The sequence below is a fragment of the Passer montanus genome, unplaced genomic scaffold (assembly GCF_014805655.1).
Source record: "Passer montanus isolate IOZ18808 unplaced genomic scaffold, ASM1480565v1 scaffold10, whole genome shotgun sequence".
In the NCBI taxonomy this organism is placed as follows: domain Eukaryota; kingdom Metazoa; phylum Chordata; class Aves; order Passeriformes; family Passeridae; genus Passer; species Passer montanus.
The window spans coordinates 16,346,253-16,367,113 of NW_024356505.1; the positions used below are offsets into that span (position 1 = coordinate 16,346,253).

At 37.7% G+C, this 20,861-nt stretch overlaps 1 long non-coding RNA gene across 1 annotated transcript in view; it reads left to right on the forward strand.

The window, feature by feature from the left end:
- Positions 1–945: 945 nt before the first annotated feature.
- LOC120503301 overlaps positions 946–20,861 on the forward strand; it is a 31,956-nt gene continuing 12,040 nt past the window's right edge. The window contains exons 1-2 of the long non-coding RNA XR_005627705.1: positions 946–1,054; positions 1,268–1,339. This is a non-coding gene — a long non-coding RNA (uncharacterized LOC120503301). The remainder of the gene's footprint in view (positions 1,055–1,267; positions 1,340–20,861) is intronic.

A 20,861-nucleotide genomic window follows, 5' to 3' on the forward strand; every position in this document is an offset into this window, starting at 1 on the left:
CAGATTTCAGCATGTTTCACAATATCATTGTAAAACAGAATATAGTCAGCTGTGGTATGAAAGGCAGAAAAATCCCTTTTTTATTTTTCTAAATCTTTAGGTTACTATTTGTTTTCCAAGATTACGGCATTTTAGTGATTATTAATGATTTAGGGTACTAATGGTATTCTACAAGTTACTGCCTTTAACCCCAAATGGCTTCTGGGGCTTGTAACTGAGGCAGACCATAGCAAGACCAAGACTTTGAGAAACAGATACTTCGGAGAGGTGTCCCTCACCTCCCTGTGGGAGTGACTGGGGAGAATGGAAGAATTATCTCTAGACAAGGAAGTAGGAGAAGATCAGAGAGCTCTGCTATGGAACGAGGAAATAAAGTGAAGCGAGGTGCAGTGTGAGCCACAGAAATGTTTGTAGGTGACCTGGGAGGCCAGATGAAGGCACTCAGAGCTAATGAGCAGCAATGAGCTAGATGAATGGGTTAATTACCTTTATCTAGAGAGCCCTTCCATTTAAGGCTAAAGGAGTAAAGTAGTATTTCCTTGCTTTGAATGCAGAAAGACCTTGAGAAATTTGGGCTGAAGTAGACAATACTACCGGGCCCTTCAGGGGAAGTGAGCAGGACTTGCAAGGAAAGGGGAGCTGAAGGATTGTTGAGAAACAGATACTTCGGAGAGGTGTCCCTCACCTCCCTGTGGGAGTGACTGGGGAGAATGGAAGAATTATCTCTAGACAAGGAAGTAGGAGAAGATCAGAGAGCTCTGCTATGGAACGAGGAAATAAAGTGAAGCGAGGTGCAGTGTCATCCACAGCAATGTTTGTAGGCGACCTGGGAGGCCAGGTGAAGGCACTCAGAGCTAATGAGCAGCAATGAGCTAGATGAATGGGTTAATTACCTTTATCCATTTAAGGCTAAGGGAGTAAAGTAGTATTTCCTTGCTTTGAATACAGAAAGACCTTGAGAAATTTGGGCTGAAGTAGACAATACTACCGGGCCCTTCAGGGGAAGTGAGCAGGACTTGCAAGGAAAGGGGAGCTGAAGGATTGTCAAAAGAAGGTAAAGGACTTTATCTCTGCCTTTCATACCCTGAAAAAAAAAAAAATTGCCTTTGCAAAATAGCAGTTTGCCAGGCTACTAAATGGTTAGCCTGAAAATAAATAAATAAATTTAGAAAGCTGAGGTGGGCCAGAGGAGCACAGCTCAATGTTTTATGCAAGAGCGGTGAAGAACGTGTCAGCCTGTTGTCAGCTAATTGCTGCTTGTCTCCAGCTCCATCAGGTCTGAAAGCATTCTGTTTTCGCTCTGTCCATAAGGAAGGAAACTTCTTGTGGTCCTGCTGAGGTGAGTAAAAGCCTTACTGTAGCCCTGACTGGAAAATGAATAAAACATGGACGAGACCTGGAAGCTGTTAATGAGAAATAAAGTAATAGCTTAAGATCTGTGGCGTGTGAGGCGCTGAGGGTGTGCTGTGCAGCAAGGACTGAGGTGGAAACTGTCCTCATGTCTACCAGGGTTTGCTGATGTCTGCCCAACCTGGGCTTGTGCCATGGGGAGCCTGATGGCTCTTATTCCTCGTTTTTATTCAGACTATGGGTTTTCAGTTGGTCTTGAAATAAGGGGGTTTCACCTTTTCTGGTTTGTGTGTGTGTGAAGGTTATCAGGTTCTCTTAATTTTACAAATACCTCTGAAGAAGAGAAACTTCACTATGACCATTGACTTCCATTATGTGAAAATGCCTGACAGCTTGAAACTATTAATAGGCGAGGATACTTCTAGGCATCTAGAGTCTGGGTATGATGATATTCAGGGCTGCTTTCTTTCCTTTCTGATTCATGATTCAAAGAGACTCACTGAGAAGCACCTCAGGGCTCTCTTTAAATGTGACTCATACAAAGAGTAAGTGTTCATCAGGCTTTGTTATTTATATTAAGGGGGTTGATGGTAAAGAAGCAGATTCATGTGAGGTACCCACTCTAATAAACATGGAAAATAATGTACCAGCTCTGAGTGAGAAGTAAAGATTTTGAAGTTTTTGGGTCATTTTTTGTACTAGTGTTGATATGAAGATACTTAGCTGCTGGTGGACCTCTTTGAAATAAACTTTTGGTTGGTTGTTTTTTACTGTGAAGGAGCACAGAAATTTGCATTAATAAGCTGCTTTTTTGGACAGGGAAGTGAGCACTTCTTACTCTTTTGGTGAAAACCATCTTTATGAGCCAAGTTGTGCTGGCTAATAAGAAATTGTCAATCTTCAGGGCTGTCATTCTATTTACATTAAGTATGCAAAAAATAGCTCAGGCAATCAAAGCACATGATAACAACTATTCTGTAAATTATTTGTACCTGCAGAGAGAGATTGGTGATAGCTCTGTCCCTTGGTGAGGTGGACATTGCAACATGAGCATTGTCACTGTAACTTCTGCCCAGCCATGAGATTAGCTTTTGCAAAGGATGTGGTGTAGGCTTTGTTGGTGTGATGGTTTCTTCTTTTGTTGGGTTTTTGAGTAAATATGGATGTGTTCTAAAACTCTCTTTTTATCCCAGAATGAAAAGAACTGAAACTCTGATTCAGATAGATATATGTTTATCATACACACATATGTATGTAAGCAAGTAAATGCAGGAAGATCTATTTCATCTAAATTGAACTTTACTTCCATATGTTTCAATTCAGTCCATTATTCAAGTTAAAATGAAAGAACCTGTTAATTTAGGTAGCTTTAGAGAATTTCAGGGGGGAAATGGGTGTGTTGGACTTTTCTTATCAGTAGTATGACCTTGTTACAACAATATATACATGTAGATTAAGGAACTTTTACCTCATTGATATCAATCATTGTTTTCTTTTACTGTAATCTGAATACTTATGGGGTTTTCTTGTTGTTTGTTTTGTTGTGTTGTTTGGGTTGGGTGTTTTTTTTCTGGAAAACTACCTAAATCTTTCTTTTAATGTTTCAATACAAATAGATTGAAAGAAGCTTTGAAAGATTTGGTCCAGCTGCCTGATTTACAGAGTAAGCTTGGACTGAGATGCAAATTCAGGCCTTCATATTTTGTCAGTAGTGCTGGTCAAAAATTCCTTAACTTCTGTTTCATCCAAATTCATTCAATTGTGTGGAAGAACCTACCTTCCCTAATCAGTCCGCTTTTTCACTGGATTCCTGTTTCAGAGCAAAATAAGACTTACCTTTTAAATGTCAAAATATTTTGTCCTTGAATGTTAAAAGGAAATGTAAAGTTTTGTTTGGTTCATTATTTCTGGTTCATTAATGTAGTGATTAGCATTATAGTATAACTGACTTTTCATTTTAAAAAGAAAAATGTTAATAAAATGATGCTATTTTTAATTCACTACAAAGATAATTACTATTTCCTTTAAGAAAAAATTTCAGTTCTTGTACTTGTTCAAGATCCTGCAATGAAATTTTCAACCTTTGTGCCTCTACAATTGACAGCAGAGTAAAAGGCTGCTCATCAAATTCTAGTATTTATTTTAAGTACCTGCATTTTTGATATTCCAGTAAGTACACATCTCCTAAGTATTACATTCAAGGAGTTGCTTTCTCATTGTTTCTCGTTTTTCAGATGAATTTGTCAGAACAAGTCTGCATGGTCACTGGAGGGAAGAGAAATTATGTTATTAAGTTATCCTAATTATTATAAAATAAGTGAATCACAGAAGAATATTTTAGAGTAGGCATTGTAAAACAAGTTATTGGCAAGATCTATTTAATCTAAATGGAACTTTACTTCCATATGTTTCAATTCAAGGCAGGTACAATGCTTGGTTTTATTCTAAGATACAGAAGACACTGTAACTTAATTGAAAATAACCATTCAGTCATGGTGATAAGGCATATATATGTCCTGTAATTCTCAAAATCCCACGGTCTTTAATGCCTCTTAGTGTTTTGGGTGAATTATCAGCTACTACTGTGTGATGGGCAATTTGAACTATTTTACATCAGAGTTACCCAAAACATGTACACTGTCTGAAGTTTTGCTGTCTTCTTTTTGGTCACTGTACCTTTATCACTAAATACTGTCTACCCGATGTCTAACCCAATTGATACTATGTTAAAATTCTTGCTGTGACAATCATCAGACTTATTTTTATGATCTTGGAACACCAGGTTAGTGTGTTCCAAGATCATAAAAATAGAGTTAGTGGACTTGCATGAGGTTAATGGGGCTTTAAGAAAATGTTACATTTCTTTGGCACGAGATAAGGTTCCCTTCTGATGGGAGCCCTGTCACTTTTTAAGATATAACAACTTTCTCTGTCAAAGAGTTGAGATATTAGTCTGTGTGAAATGATTTATAGTTTTTCCTTAGCTTGCCTGCTGAATCTTAGGCAAAAAATAAAAAAATCTTCTGGCCGATGCCAATAGTTTCCTTTTGGTATGCATGTAGAAATGTGTTACCACGAGAGCTAGTGAAAGCATTCAGATATAACCAGAAAAGCTGTGCTGACAACAGGAGCAGTGATCTGTTCCTGGAGTCAGACTCGCACAGACAGAATTTGAAACGTTCAGAAAAGGGTTAAACTCCTTTTATTCGTTTCTAGGGTGACTTCTGTCTAAAAATGCAAGAGTACAAGTAGGTATTAAATACGTCTGTAACTCGCCACTGCTAACGCTCATGTCTGCGCAATATTTCTGCTGTTTTCTTATCTCAGATATAGCACAAATGGTAATTTTTAACTATTTCTACTATGTGCTTCCTCCACAAAGCACAATGCAGTAGCACAGCATAAAAGCAGAATTTAATAAATGCAATAAAAAATAGTTTTAAGGAGCCCAAGATACCTTCTTGTCCAACATTACAGGACAGTAAAGGGATTTGCAGGGAAAAAACCTCACATAATGCCAATTCCACCTATTCTCACTAGAAGTTTGCAACACAGAGGACTTCTAGCCAAATTACACTGTCATTTATTGTTTTGTTCTAGCTTGTTCACAAATGAATTTGGAGAGTTCCTATGATATGATCCTTATCAGAATATATATACACACAATTGCATAAGGGAGGATTGAGAATATTTTGGCAGATCTGGTTCCCCTTACGCGTTTGCCATGCTATTTCTGCAACACCAGTGGGGTTCCCTTGAGAGCATTTAAAGTCCTAATGTAGAGTGAGATATTAAGTCATAGTTTTGGAGATTGTGATTGAAATATAGCCTTGGTTGAGACAATTTAAACTGAGGTTAAGGATGTCGATGTGGAGTCCCAACTCCGCTGAAATCCTTGGTTTGCCATTGCAAACACTGAGCCTGGGTTTTGTCCCTGCTGTCTTGTGGTAGTGCTAGGAACATCTTTTCTGCCCCAGTTAAAATGTCTGCAAAGGAGTTCAAGTAAGAGATTGAGAAGTTATGTGAATTCACACATCTGTAAAACTTACTGAATGGTTGCACCTGCAAAGTTCCTCACACTATTAGCATCGAAATGAGGTCACCAGGTCTCTTCCTTTCAGCATAGTGCTCATGTTTTCCTTTCTCACTTTTCTACGTCCTTAGCAATCCTGTATTTCCGTCTCCAAAAGCATTAGCTTTAATATGCTGTATTAGAATATATTTTCATCTACACAGTTCTGTTGGTTGGTGGTTGGGCACTAGGCTGAGAAATGGAAATTTTTAATTTCTCAGGTCAAGGAACAAATCAGACTCCAGTTTTCTAGCAAACACTGTAAGCGCTATAAGCAATGTTATAAGAGAGTCCTGCTCAGTTAAAGGACCTGTCTTCAACTCCACCCTCTGAATCTCAAAGGCATGAGAATTTTCAAGCTCCAACTAGGTGGAGTTCACACATCACTGTTTTATTTTGCATCTGCCAATTCACATGCAAATTTTATGGATTCTGTGTGTAACTGTGCCTCTTCTCACCATTCAGAGCCTTAAAAATCTACCCTTAATGTTTGAATCACCCTGCTGGGGTAATGTAATACCGAACTTGAGTATGAATGAATAAATAGCTGCTTTGAAAGCAGCTTTTAGGACTTCCAACAGAATATTGACTTGATAACAAATTCTGTCCTGTTGCCTTAAGAGGCCCTGACACAGCGCTGCAAAAACCAGGTCTATGTGCAGCATAACACAACCCACTCCTAATTATTTCTGCCTAAAGTAGCTGCTGCTGTTGGATTTCTTGTCTTTCATGCTTAAAACAGCAGTGACGCAGTAGTGAGTCAGGCCTTTGCCTGACTTGCCAGGGCTAGGTGCTATATAAAAACATTTAATTTTTTTTCTAAAAGCTGGTATGTGTGTAAACCTTATAGGTCTAAGGTACGCCAATGGTGTACAAAGAACACATCTTCAACCTCCTACATTTACATACTGCCTTTTGTTTGCAGTATCAGCTAATGTCTGTGTACTCCAACTTCTGTTTTGTAATTTTTTTGGCACCCACTGCATACCTTCAGGCTTGCTCTGTCTTATGTATAAAGCCAATCTCATAGCTCATTTTTTCAGTGTTATTAAAATGTTAATCAACACTCAGTATAAAGCAGCATATTAAAACTTCAAGTAAAACCATTTTGTGACAGTTTTTATTAATAACTAAAAAAAATTGAATTTTCTAAAACCTGCTAGTCTTATTCCTTAAAAAACTGTTGCATGTGGAACTATAAAAATATTTTTAGTTAACTCATTGCTCCAATCTAGTGCTAAAGAAAGTCTGAGAAACTTATTTGAAGCAATAATTTAATTGTCATGTAACAATACTGAACATAGAGAAGATACAAGGTTCTTGTCCTTATTTATTTGATTTCCATTTTTTCTCAGTTTCATTCAGATATTGCTATACATGCCATTAAGCTGGACTCCTACTTAGCAGTTCTTTGCATTCTGGCTCATCACTGTTCTATCTTAATCTTCAGTCATTAAATAATAACTGAGTGTGTTAATTCTCCTCAATCTTTGAAGTTTTTGTTTGTTTTTCCATCACTTTGTTTTCCATCTGCTAGTTTGCTTCCTTTGCTTTGTTCATACACTTCTAATTAGAAGTACTTGTTATTTTGATCTGAGTCACAGCCCTTGTAAATTTTCTTTGCTATTCAGATCCATTCAGAGTTCACCTCTAAAGGATTCCTGGTCTGTCAGTTCACAATCTTATCTTCTGTCAAGAGCCATTCTCAAAATGTTTTCTTCCCTGACACCCCACCCCCACTTCCCTTCCTTTCTGGTTACATCAGGCACAGGTTATTTATTTGTCTTTACTTACGAGACCTTTAGTGGCTTACATCTACCTTGACAAAAAGTATTTTTATGTCTATGCCTAAAAACTTTTAATGCTGAGATGTCTCATTTCATAAAATCTCTTTGATAGAAAGCCAAATGCTTATTCATATGATCTACATCTGGTCAAGCCATACCAATATTCTTTAGCCAGTAGTTTTAGATTTTAAAGCAAATATTGTGGCTATTTTAGCATATTTAATACACAATCACAATTCCTATGGAAATGTCTACAAACCTACTCCATTAGTTTTCTTCAAATCCTTCTTTCAACTATGTACAAAGAGACCAGGTTGTAACTATTACCACAGAAATCAGAACCTGTTTTCTTTCATATTCTTACATATCTATGTCTGTACATAACAGCTTTAAAATTACAAGCTTGCTTTTAGGGATGGGGGAAGGGATCTCCATGTTCTGTGGTGTTAGAGCATCTCGCACAATAGGAGTTCTGCTCCACTACTACATCATTTAAATGTTAGGCCAGCAGAGAGATATCTATGTAATTTTATGTTGGCAGATGGATTTATAGCCCACTGATGATTACATTGCATGTCCCATCTGTACATGATCTGCAGGAAACATGAACCCAGCTAGATTTACTCTGTGGCAGTTTTAGCTTACTGTTCTGAAACTTTTGTCATCCATTCTTTCTTCTGTTGGTCAAAACCAGCAATCACCATATAACTGGGTTATATGGAGATTTCCCTTCTTCCCACTCCTTTTCCTCACAAATAGAAGAAACTGTAAAATCTTTGTTTTATAAGTGTCCTGTTGGAGTGCTTCTTTAAAATCCCAAATGATCCCCTGCCTAAAAAGAGGAAAAAAAAAAAGGTATGATGGACACGTGTGATCCCAAATCTGGCAACACTGGAGACTTTTTAGGAAGATGCTGAATAGATCAAGTTTGCATGCTTCCTTTCTCTTCTGCATAGACCAGGGAAGCTGGCCTTGGGGAATTTTTTAACATTTGATTGATTTGCCAGCGACCTGATCCAGAATTGGAAAGAAAGATGCAAAAAAACTTAGTCTGGATTTTGACTTGAATTTTCAGGTAAAATACCCTAACTGTGTTGGGCATGCAAGGTTAGAGCTTGAAGGCTAGGTCTGACTACCTGAGGTCACAAAGAGAGATTCCTGGCCTAAAGTGCCTCCCTAGGCACTCCCTAGTGAGGGAATGGACCACATACTCAGCTCTCAATATGCTTTATTTATTTTATCTGCTGTCTGCCTTCTGTGACTTGTTTCACTTCCATTCCTCCAGTGAGAAGCTGCTTTGGTATAGCTCATTCCATAACTTCAGTGGGGGAAGTTGCAAGAATAAAGAAGTGTATGTATTAAAAATGAAGAGAAATAACAAAATGCAGAGTTTGTCATAACTTCCAGTAAGCTACTTCAGTTTTGTTGCCCCTACCTGTTATTTCCCCTTGGTGTTCACCCAGGCAAGATGTTTTCAGGGATAAAAGAGAGAAAGTAAGATTACTCGGAGTCAGGGGAAATTAATGTGTTATTTGCAACAGAGGTGAAATTCAGTGCATTGTATAGAAGGTAGCTTTAATTAAAACCTCTGTTTCAGATATAAAATAAGTAGGTTGAACTCCAGGTGAAAGAAAGGCGGGGGGAATAAAAGTTGCATTGTCTTTCATTTTTCTGTTTTAGAGGCTGCCTAGGAGCTGAGGGCACTCCCTGTGCCAGGCTGTGTCACAGGCTCTGCAGGCAGCTGAGGGGAACACACTGGCTCCAGCCTCCTGGATCGGCTGCCTTTTCAATAGTCTGGGTTTCTGCAGCCTTCCCGGTCTCCTTTATGATGCAAGACTCTCTTAATTCTACATAGTACTGGTGACCCCATCCCCTCTCTAATGTGACCCACTGGCCTGACACCTTTTAATAAAACTTAGGAAAATTATTTAAGAGTAGTTAAAGGGTTTCTCCTGATATTTTCTGCCTTCTTGGACTACTCTTTTCAGTGTGTTTTCATCACTGTCTCTAGCTGCACACCTTGCTGATGCACCCCTACACTTCTGTGTTTTCCTGTACAGCTAATTCTTATCCTAGAGCTTCAGACATTCTTAACATAGGAACCAAAAATTTCAAAGAACTTACTGTATAGTATTTCTTTACAATATTTTTTTTTGTCAGAGAAATAGATATGTTTCTCATTCCACCCATTTGCTGACCAGGTAGTATGCACAGAGAAAGCTAAGTGTTAAAAGGATTAAATATTTTACTTCTCCCAAGATTCCCAGGATATATTTCTTTTATTTGTTGCAGTCTGTTCCCTGAATGAAAGTATAGAGGAAATATCTCTATTGCTACCTTGTGCATTTGCTATGCAGAAATGCCAACATTTGGACTGGAATCTCATTCATTGTAATGCAATTTCACAACAGTCATCTAAATCGTTCTAGATTTTACGTGAGATTAGAACCCAGCCTGGAAGGTTGGTTAAAGTAAGATGGATAAGGAATTGTTCTGAAAAGTATTTAAGGCTTCCTCATCTGGTTTGACTCTACAGCCACCAATGTGTTTTACAGATGTGAGAAATTCCAGATTCTACTAGCTGTACTGACAATGGTGCTCTTACTGCCTTCAGTGGTCCTTCCTTTCAGCAGCAGTATGAATTGCAAAGTCTGGCTCCCATCCCCAAGAGAACCTATCTGTTTTGGAGGAGATCTTTAATTCAGTGAACCTGTCTTTAAGAAGCAAAACTTTCTCAACACCACAGAGAAGGAATTATTTATCACTTATGCCAGAAGTGCTCTAGTAAAGTAAAGAGAGCGATGTGGTTTTAAATGTGTGACTTTCATTTTTACAATAAATAACTAGCTCTTACAAAAAGGTTTTCATTCTGTATCTTAGACAAGAAAAATCCAAATGAAACTAAATTTCTTTTATTTGCATTAGAAATATGAAATTGTTTGCTTTTTACTCTAGAAAATGAACTTTTGAGTGATCTCCCAAATTCTCAACAGGAACTTTCTTAGCTCTTACTCAGTTCATGTTGGGTGATGTTGTGGTCTCACCACTACTATATTTGAGGTTTTCAATTTATTCCAAAGGGGGACTTCTTGTTAATCTTCACAGGGTGCAAACTTACTTAAAGTTTGCTTGAGGAAGAGATTCAAGACCTTCACTGAAGGTTTTGAAAACTGACTTACAGTTTACAGAAAGGGCCTTATCAAGACAACTCTTTTCAATGAACAGAACAAAAAGCTATAGCCTGCAAAACCCACAAGTCAAGACTGGTTTTGTCAATTGAACACCTACTTCACCACAGGCAGCTGACTCGGGACCTAACCTGAGATGTGTGACTTTGCTTGTTCTTTTACTCCCTGAGAGCATTTGTTCACTGACTGCCATGCAGATAATGCATTGCATTTCACAGCACAGCAAGTTTAATCAGGACATGTCATCATTAATTTGTACCGATATGCACTGATGGACAGGGTTTTCCAGGAGCATGACTAGCTGTTTATCAAACGATCATCAGTTCTGGAGAAGAAATGGTGCAATCCCCCTGTTGTTTTACAGCATCTGCTTTATCATCTGCTCACAGGAGTATCTTTTTTCCACTCCTTCTCTGGGTTTCCCTTTGTAGCTGTCACTTGTAGACAGCTTCATTTATTTCTGCTGCTTTCTAATTCCTTTAGGAGAGATGTCTAAAAGATGTGCTTGATTTATTGAAACATGTTGTGTAACTGAAATGGTTAATGATGGGAAGACAAGACTAAATACCACAATCTGCATTTGATTTCTGAGGCTTTCCTGTTATTTACAAAGTGTCTCTTTGAGTACCATAAATAATTTACAGTTCAAAGTGAATAATTCTAAGTGCTAAAAAGCCAAATTCACATTTATTTCATTTGCTAATGTTTTCACAATATAACACAAAGCATAAAACCCCCTCTCACTGCTCTATAGTTTAACAAAAGAGAGGTTAGATTAGCACAGAAACTCCAAAGGACTCTTATAACAGTAGGTTAAGGAGAGGTATCAGTTCTTCAGTCTCCTAGTCCCTACTATGGTAAAATTCTAACTCCAAATGCAGAGAATTTTACCTGATAAAAGACACCAGGGTTAAGCTTTTAGCATGCAATTCTTATCTCACAAGTGCCGTTGTTTTATTGCTTTAAAGAATTTAACAGTGGGAATGACTCTGAAAGTTAATCCCAGAGAATTACTTAATTTTGTTTGGATATATTGTGACTTGTCTGCAATAGGCAGAAGTAGTGCACATAACAAAATTAAATCATAATCACAAATACTAGAAGAAAAAAAATACACAGAAATCAAAATGTTTGTCACTGATATGCAGTTGTGCACATCAATTTTAAACAATTATTTCTATTCTTGTTACTGTCATATAGTCTAAGCCAAGTTAAAGGAATTTGTAGAAGCATTGACTAGTTGAACACTTCCAGTATTTTATCCAAAACATATAAATCCTTATTTTATAATGCCTAGTTCTTTTTTAAGCTAAACATCCAAAATGCTACCAGCAAGACAAAAAAAAAAAAGAAAAAAGCAGCCATTAATGATGGGGCAAAAAAGCAAAAACTTAAACAGAAAAAGAAAAGCTTACTCTTTTAGGAATTGAACTTGATATCTGTATAATGATTATCACATCGCAAGATAACTGACCTCATTAAAAGATTTGCTGAAGGAGATCAGATCCTATCCCTCATTTTCTGGAAAAAGAAAAATATAGGTTCTGTCTGACATTTGCAGACCAAACAGATCACTCTAAGGATATCTCCTTTAAGGTGAAATAAGAAGTGAGCTGTATCTGAAAACTTTAGCCAATATTTGAAATCTTATATAATTTTGTTATTATGGTATCAAATATTAGCCAAAAAATTCAAGTATCTACAGAATTCTTGTAAAGAAAGGGAAGATGTTAAGCATCTGACTGTCTTCAGTTTATTACAACAAAATAGTCTTAGTACTACTAGCACTTATGAAAAACTTGGCCCATCAGACATATTTATTATTTGTCATTATTTATGCACCAGCTTTTCCTTCTGAATGATCGATGTTTCCTTTGCCCACCAAAGCTGCTATAAAGGATTGCTACACTCACAGTTAAAATTAGTCTCTAATGCTTAACATTACCTAATGACTTTACATAGTAGTGTAAACAGTGAAGAGAAAAACAACCAATGCCCAGAAGGAATTTTAGGGAAACGGATACCAACTCATCAGATCGACATTTCGGCACTGGGGACAGGTTCATAGTTGAGGTAAATAGGAGTAGTTGTCTCGGAGTCAGTGGAGTTGATTTATTACCAGCTGAAAGACCAGCGCTAGACCAACAATGTCCCAGCCCTGTGAAAGGACGTGTGCTATTCCCGGTGAATACCAATGGGGTGGGCCTTTTCAATGGGCCTGAGTGGATGTTTTGTACATCTATGTGATTTGGCAAGAGGTTCATTTTCTGAAGCCTGAAACGAGTTGCAAATTTGGAGGAAGAATTCAACCAGACCAAGGAGGGGGGAAGGAGAAAAGAAAAAGAGGCCAAGGTTTTTGGTAAATGAAACTGTAGGGACAGGATGTCTGTGCTACCCTTCTAACAAGTGAGATGGAGCTAAGGGCACTTCCACTGCAAGTACTAGCCTAAAAATATGTCTGCATTAAGACACTTGTGTCCTCACTCTCCAGTTTTTAAGAGGTCTCTCTGTTGTGGTACCTGATATACTTTGAACATACTTTGGAGCAAGCCCGGGGTGTATTTTTGGGGAAGGAATGAGTAGAAAGACTGTTTCATGAGGAATAACTGCCTTAGGAGAAGGACTTGGATTTCTCTCTGAATTGATGGGTTTCACTGAATTTGAATTTGTCAGCTGAAGAAATGAGGGATTTTGTGGCAAGCTAAGAAGGTGCTTTGTACCAAACCTCCAACTTTAACTCTCAGAACCCTCCATTTCCTCCAGAACTGTCAAGGAAGAGTGCAGAGACATGCAGGAGAGGAGCAAACTGGCTGCGATGCATTGGACACTTAGGCTGCAAGTGCTCATCCTCAGTTAAAGTACTCTGGTGCATGGGATGAGATTCTTAAGGAGTATATTTCAAGTAGCTGTTGATACATAGTTTTCTTACATGTATTGATGCCATTGTCCCTCCTGATACCTTAGTTTACCTTAGGAACCAGAGTGTGTGAAGTGGGCAAGTATTGCTTCTGGAACAATTACTTCCGCTTTTTTAATGAGTTGTTTGTCAGCATTTCACAAGAGACTAGCTGATTATTGAATCTTGTTCCAGCTGACACCATTAAGCAAAAGAATAATCTTTTATGAAATATAAAGATATAGCTATATATATAAGCATATTTATGAACTAGAGATTGCTATCATTAATCATTATTGTATTCATATTGCCTTAATAACTAAGGATGTAAAGCAAAAGAGAGAGATGGACAGTGTAAAATGCCAGAAATCCTTGAGCTGTATATTGAAACTGAAAAGTAGCTACAACTGCAGGCAGCTTTAATGATAATGTTAATTGTCTCCCCTCCCCCATCCCTCCAGCCTCCCCATCTCTGCTAGCATTCAAATCCACTATTTCTTCTGGATTTCATTTGGCAGTCACATCCCACTCAATGTGAAGGCGTGTAAAAGAGAAAAATCAGTCTGCTAGCATACTATATTGGACCCAATTTCTTACTCATCTCATGGCACCAAGACTTCTTTTATCTGCAGTAATGCCAACAGATAGAGCAAATGACAGATGAAGCAGTCACTTGCAACAGTTTGGCTACAGAATTAAGGATACTTTTTTTCCCCATTGTGAAATGCCCTTTGGTACTGGCAAAAAACCTCCAACAAACCAACACAAAAACAACAACAAAAAAAAGCGTGAAAAATTTGCGACATTTTCAAAGGCATCCAAATTAATTAGCATCCAGATCTCACATTCCTTTGTACCATTGCATGAGAACTCCACGTTTATTTTTCATAGATACACAAATTGTTGAAAGTCACCAATTACTGTCTTGTTAATGAGAGAAGTGTCCTTACTTTCTGAAAGGCTAGGGTTGCTCCTGTTAAGTTTTCTAGTTCACCAACATGTAGAATGCCATGGGAATTCTACTGCAACATAGGGAAGACAAATTTTTTAAAGGTAATAGCACTGTATTTCGATCTTGTCCTGTCTTAAATCCTATCAATTTTATTCAAAAGGTTTTCCACTTAACTTTTTTAGGATTTTTGATCTTCTCAAAAAGAAATTTCTTATTGGTAAATTTTTATGGAAACTTCCATTTTCATTTTTATTGTATTTCATTTAATTTTATTACTAGTTAGTAATTAGTTCTTGTGAATTCTTTTGAAATATTCTTGTACAAAACCACAAATTAGAATCGCAATATAATTTAGATTTATACCTCTCAAGATCATCAGGTCTTAGCTTCTTGCTTAAACCAGTCTTGCAGGCCTAATGCCCCTCAGGTTAGACAAAGACCTTGTTCGGTTGAGTTTTGAATATGTCCAAGGGTAGAGGTTCTGGTTTGTCTCTACTACAGTGTCCAACCACATTCCTGCTGAAGATCTCTTCCTTGCTCTAACAGTAAATTCCCATCCTGCAGTCTATTGCCTGTTCTCTTCTCCCCTGCTTAAACTGATCAATCTGCAGTGACCCAGATCTGCCCTTCCTTAAAACAGGTGTCACATCTCCCTGTCTCCACTGCTCAGAGAGCTCCCACACATGCTAGTCGATTCAGTGACTGAAGAAGTGTGTCTCAGTGAGACTTGCTGGCTCACTCAGCTGCCTCTGAAGATCAGTCTGGTTCCATGGATCTGCCTGTTAAATTTGCTTTGAGTCTTCCATGCTTCTTAGTAACACAAGTAATACGTGTCCCATTGTTGTTCCCCAATATTAGAGGCTGTCCTGAAAGAAGCCTTTGCAAGTTACAGCAAAGCAAAGGAGACATCATGTTCCTCATCTTTTTCTTGTCTTCTGTCATTAAGTTCCCTGGCCTATTCAACAATGGGTCTCCACTTAGTGTTCTGAGATAACAATAAGTTCTTAACTGCTTCTGTTGTACCTCCTGACAGCTGAGTTTTGGTTTTACTAATTTTACAACGTTGTTCCAATTTCTGTGCAATTCCTTTTAGCATTTGAGATCACGCAGAAGTTTCCTTTCTAAACTTACATACAGACTTCTGCAGGCTTCCTGTGCTTGACCTTTGGGCACATTGGAATGGACAATTCTTTTTCTTCTTCTGTTGCTGAAGGTCAACCAGCTCACCTGGCCTCCTTCAAGTCAGTTGCTCATGTGATTCTGCCTAGAAGTTTTACTTGACTATTTGACTTCCTCAAGTCTCTCAGGATTTTAAACTCTATCTCCTTCTCAGTTCTGCCAACGTTATCCTTAACTATTGCATTCCCAACCAGTTTTTATTTCTGAGTAGTAGCTATGCCAAGAAGGAATTACCCCTCCCTGCATCTTCATTGCTTGCATAAAAATTTTTCCCCAATGTACTCCAGGGATTTTGTGTGTTTGTGCTCTGAGATTTCCCTACTCCACCAGATATCAGTATGATTCAAGTTTTCCTTAACAAACAGGGTCTGCAGCTACAAGCCTTCTTCCAGGTTTTTCAAGAAGGCTTTGTCCATTTCATATCAAACAGTATGTCATCCATCCACTGCAGCCCTCCCGCCATGGTGTCACTTTCTGTCATGTCAAAGTGGGCTTGTGAATGTAGTCAGAAATTATGACCATGTCCATAACTTTTTTTTGTCACTGAAATGTAGAGCACAAATTCTTGTGCTGTTTGTTTGTTTACATTTTGTCATTTTCTCAGAAAAATTACTTACTCAGATTGGGGACTTGCTTTAAACCATCTGTGCATTCCCACGTTTAAAACCTTGCTGTCTGAAATGCAGGCTAGGGCACAGTTTTTCTCTGGTCTGCATGCCCTGAGTTTGTAGTATAATGTAGTCTAAATGTTCTGAGTGTTGATAACTCTCCAGTGAATCTTTAGTTCTCTGTCAAAAGGACCTACACATAACTAATGCGAGACCAGGAAAGAATACAATAGTGTCTTATCTTGGAGGATGCACTAGGTGCCCCAGCAAGCACAGGGACAATGACAATACAGAAACCAAGATATGGCATTGCAGCTGGGCTCTTGTTCCAGCTTAGCCTGATGCCTTAAGTTTTAGCTTTTATCTTTTTGAGATTCTATTCTGCTTCAGTGTGTAACTCTGAGCTTCATATTAAGAGTTAGCAAGCTCTCTTCTCAGGGTAGATAGACAAAACAATCCTTTTTGTGCTTGTCCAAGGAGAACTGTTACAAGCTCCAGGCCCAAAAAGTATAAACAACAGTGAATTGAAGAGGGAAATAGACAGAGGATGGAACTTCATAACCTAGAGCTATAATTGCACAATTAACTCCAACATGCAAATGGAACAAAACTTATAAAAGTGTAAGACCTTGTGACGGGTTGTCCATTTTTGTGACCATTTTGAGTTCACCTTGGGTGTAGCCCCAGCCAGGCTCTTTTACTCCCCAAGGTGTATCCATTGAGGCCTTTGAAGAAATACCCACTTTATTCTCTTAGCTCTGTCTAGCCTCTGTTCTTGGTCAGCCTTCTCAAGGCATCAAGCCTGTACTATCTGAGGTTCCTGTCAACAAACTGTGCTATGCAAGTAAAGCTTTTGTGTTTTATGTATGTATGTGTAGCCATGTAAGTATGACTGTACTGTGTCTTGAAAAATAATACCCTCTCTTACATCATGAAAGCATAAGCTGTTAAGACATTGTTTTGATTTACTGAAATTTATTATTTATCTCCACAATGAAAGAAAAATAATTACTTTAGGCTTTGTTTCACAAAACAAGAGAAAATGTTTGTTCTGTCTTGAAGGAACAAAAAGACTTTCGTACAGCCATGTACATGAGAATAACTGAACTTTGAAGAAACTAGCAAACGGTGGTTTAGTAATTGTGTGTTTGTTTTCCTCTTACCTGTTCTGTTGCTCAAAGATTTCACCTAGAATTTGCTAAACATCTTAAAAAATACCTGGGTGATTTGGTGTAAGAAAAAGGCAAAGTAACTCAGTTACATTGCATAGATCAGCAGTGGTTTAAGAGCAAAAGCTGACTGCAAGTCTTTATGACTGCAAGATTCACTTGTGAGCCTCTAAATATACAGAACTTTTATATGTCATGTATATAATATACGGTATTTCCATATATTGGAACTCGGGATTCTTGGACTCATAAAAGCAAAGTCCTTATATGACAGTGTCCTTGTCACTTGCCTGCACTGAAGTTGAAAATTCTGGTTCTTTTTGAGCCAGCTCAGATCTTTGGGAATTGTCTTTTCTCTTAAATACTTCAAATAAAATGCTAAATATATCCTCAGCTTGCTAAAATTAGTGCAATCTGGTTGCTAGCAAAGGAGACAGTAGCTTGGTAGATGATTTAAACAGATGACATGTATGTGAATGATTTCTTTAAAGACAATGGATTTATCCCCATTGTGAGAGGAGATTATGTGTTTAGGGTTTTTTCTCTGTAATGGGGTTATTTTTAAAAAAAAAATTTCATGACCCAAATTTTTGTTAGTGATCAGAAGGTACTCAGACAAAATAGCAATTTCTTTCTTCCCCTTCTGTGTAGGAAATAGCTCAATTAGCTATTTTTATTACTACAGACGAAATAGCAATTTCTTTCTTCCCCTTCTGTGTAGGAAATAGCTCAATTAGCTATTTTTATTTGCATGCTCCTATGTATGAGGAAAGTAGTTACCATCTCTGCAGAAGTTAGGTCCACTCAAGACAGCAAGTCTCATGAATTTCATCATCATCAAATAGGGTCTTCTTAACAATGCCTTGAAACAGTTTTCAATGTCTAGGATTTATGTATTTGTGAAATGTTTCTCAATTTTATTTATAGTTTTACAGATTTAAAAGGCACCTGAGGGCTTTGTTTGGAAAGAAATTTCCTTGCATTTCAACCAAGACTTAAAAAACCAATTTTTTTTTTATCCTTCTCGCTTTCATTTGCATGGGATAGTTACTCAGGATGAACAGGAGCATACATTATCCAGTTGAGCAAAGGAACTATTTTTCATTCAAGCAGATCAAATGGGGTTCATAGACACAGATAGAAAGGTAGTTTCTGTTCATCTAACATCAGTCAAATGAAGCTGGGACCCTGGATGTTTATATATTGATGAACAACTGCAGAAGTCTGTATGTAAGTTTAGAAATAGACTAATGTTTTTACCTCAGTGCTTTGACCTACGTCTTCTATTTACTACCTTTTTTATGACAGCGGTGAGTTATTCCAGCCTGTTTCTGATTTTGAATTGGAATGCATGTTGATTCAATCAGAAATTTAGGCAAATTTTGGAGTATATAACAAAGAGATGGTTTAGTTTTCTGAAACCCGAAGAAAAAAATGATGAGAAAACTAGAAGGGAAGCTCCACAGAAGGTGTACAAGAGACATCAGGGGAAATTTATGACTTGTTTGAAAGCTTGCATCATTAAAAAATTAAACAAGTGATTTACCAGAGCAATAAGGCAAAAATCTGAGGGAAAATTGAGGCTTAGATTTTGTAAGGATAGCAACAGACTACTCAACTATTCTTGGTCTCGTTTCTATAGCTGCTTGTCTGGCATACTGTCTGGAACCCTTTAATTCAGAAACATCTGGCAATAAAACTTAGAGATTACCTTTCGTGTTTTCATCACTTTCAGTCTCTAAGTCTTTGAGCGCTCTGCTTCCTTGTCTTTCGAAAAATAAATATAAGGCTTTTTGAATATTTTTCATAAGTTCATGGAATTGGATTTCACTTTTGTGTAACAATACAGATATTTAATCACTGCAAATGAGTTCCAGGTGCTGGAATCTTCACTCCTCAGGCTAAGAATATCTTTCTGGAATAAGTGCATCTCAGTAATTTTGTTCCTATATAAAAATGTTCATTTCATCTCTCACCCCTAACTGATTGGTGGTAGCACTTAACTATTTCCATTTTTTTCATCAAAGATGCCTCTCTTCTTCATACAAAGCTGTATTGGTTGATTACAGGACCAGAAAAATAAGTTATGTTTTGTTTATTTAATTTTGCTCATTAACATATGGAGTCTTACAGCTTAAAAGGAGATGCAGTGATTTAAGAATATAAATCTAGAAAAAAATGGAAAGTGAATAAATATATATTTTTTAATGAAAAAAAAAATCTTCCTGGAGATTTCTGGGTAGTATTTGACCCAATAGATGTATCTCTTAAAATGCAACATTCCTATAAAATAAAAGTATTGTAATTTTGGAAGCAGTTAGGGGTATCTATTTTCTCTATTTTTTTAATTTGAACATTACACCACTGAATAAAAACATTCATCCTTAGAATTATCTGCTACTTATTCTATCCATTTTGTTCCAGGATCAGCTGCAGATTACTCCTCAAGCAAATTTTCAATAAATATATTGATTGGTTAGTTTATTATATGACTCAGTATTGTTTCTGCCTTGAATTTTGACAGTTTTCTTTGGTCACTGGGTTAGAGCTGAGCCTTGTTTTTCCCTCAAGCTGCTGTCTACTGTTCTCTGCATGCTACACAAACACACATCCTAAAAAGGAGCAGTGCTTCAAGAGAACTGATGGACCTCTGGCATAGAATAGATCATGGAATTTGATTCTCTTCAGTATAAGTGGGTTTTAGTTTTATTAATTTTTATTTCTTTTATTGAAACGAGTTGCATTTTGACAAGCATCTAAAGTCATAACAAAGTAGACAAGCTGCAACCCATCATTCTCCCTACTCCCTCAGTCAATGTGGAAGGAAAACATTACATGACCCTTTTGTACAAGCAGATTTCTCTCTGATGTACTTGACCCACTACTCAAGGCAGGGAGATGTGAAGTGAGAGTCATTCATTTTCTTTATTACATTTGTTCCTTTCTCAGCTTTTTGTTAACAGGAGTTACAAATCGAATGCTGCTGAGGGAGGGGATCACTATTTCCCTGGATAACCTAAAAAGGCAGCGAGGATTTCCTTCTCTGGAATAAATAGTCAGTGGTCTTGTCCTTCCTTGCATTTGTTATTAGCCAGTGAGAATCCGGGAAGGATAGGAAAAGCACCTGTGAAAACAAATAACTTGGGGTTTGCCCTGAGCTTCTGTCAGCTCAGGAGCAAAACCAGGAGTACTTCAGCAGCAAGCACAAGGGAAGCATTACTCTGTTTACTGTTTGTTCCTTGAGATACACGCATACTCATGATCTTAGTTTGGGAGGGGGGTGTGTGTGGCATGTGTGAGGGTTTTTTTTGCTGGGGGAACAATCATAAAGGCAGCTTTTCCCTCTGTGAATAATTAGTAGTTTGACTGGTCACACCCTGGGCTCAGGGAGAGGACAGGCTCCAGTGCTGGTGGGAGCAGCAGTGTGGCTGTGATAAGACACAGATACGCTCAGCCAGGTAGTGTTTACTAACCTATTTTCTGGCATTCCAGCAGAATGGGCTTATCTGTTCAAATTACATTACGTTATGAGCAGCAAATAAATTTGCATTAGATTTCTCTGTTGCTTGGTTGGGTTTTTAATACATCAGTGCTTCAGATATTTTGTTACTCAATCTAATCTAACATCTATTATTGAATTTTCGGTTTCCTAATCTGACC